A 758-nucleotide genomic window follows, 5' to 3' on the forward strand; every position below is an offset into this window, starting at 1 on the left:
TCGCTGAGGACACTTCTCCAGACTACAATTCGAACGCCAAAGACGTCCGATTTTCAAGTTGTGGTCTTCCCGGTGCGCTCGCCGTTACTAAGGGAATCCTTGTTAGTTTCTTTTCCTCCGCTTATTGATATGCTTAAACTCAGCGGGAGATCCCGCCTGACCAGGGGTCGTGTTGAGGACTTTGGGTCATCAAGAGTTTTTGGACCGGAACGTCTGCATATATGACGAGAATTGAATTCACCACCGCATGTCAAGACGCTCCTGGCATCCTTAGCTCGGATTTTGGCAAACCGCGTGCAGTAACACACGGGAGATCAGCTTTCGTCCCATATCCTTGAGAGGATGGGGGGACGACGATTTGTGACACCCAGGCAGACGTGCCCTCGGCCAGAAGGCTTGGGGCGCAACTTGCGTTCAAAGACTCGATGGTTCACGGGATTTTGAAATTCACACTAAGTACTTGCTACGTTCTTCATCGATGCGAGAGCCGAGATATCCATTGTCGAGAGTCGTTTTAGACTTTACATTGCAGCACTGCTTCCGAACAAACACCGTCTCCGGGTTGGCGAAAGCAGGTTATTTAGTTGCATTTTCCTTGACACTTTTCGTGCTGGGGTTTGGTGATATCCGGAATCTATGCGTATGATCCAACCAAAACTGAAGTCTTGGGCATGGATGAACGCATAACCACGGAATCGGCAGGCACAGTAAGAAACCGGCCTACCGAGAGTGATGTTTCATCGTTCTCAGGTCGTTCT

General features: G+C 49.9%; 1 non-coding gene across 1 annotated transcript; it reads right to left on the bottom strand.

The window, feature by feature from the left end:
- Positions 1–361: 361 nt before the first annotated feature.
- Positions 362–511, bottom strand: LOC125595928. Its single transcript, XR_007330722.1, has one exon. It is a non-coding gene; the product is annotated as a 5.8S ribosomal RNA (ribosomal RNA).
- Positions 512–758: the final 247 nt, after the last annotated feature.

This window comes from Brassica napus, unplaced genomic scaffold (assembly GCF_020379485.1).
Source record: "Brassica napus cultivar Da-Ae unplaced genomic scaffold, Da-Ae ScsIHWf_1099;HRSCAF=1564, whole genome shotgun sequence".
Taxonomy (NCBI): Eukaryota; Viridiplantae; Streptophyta; class Magnoliopsida; order Brassicales; family Brassicaceae; genus Brassica; species Brassica napus.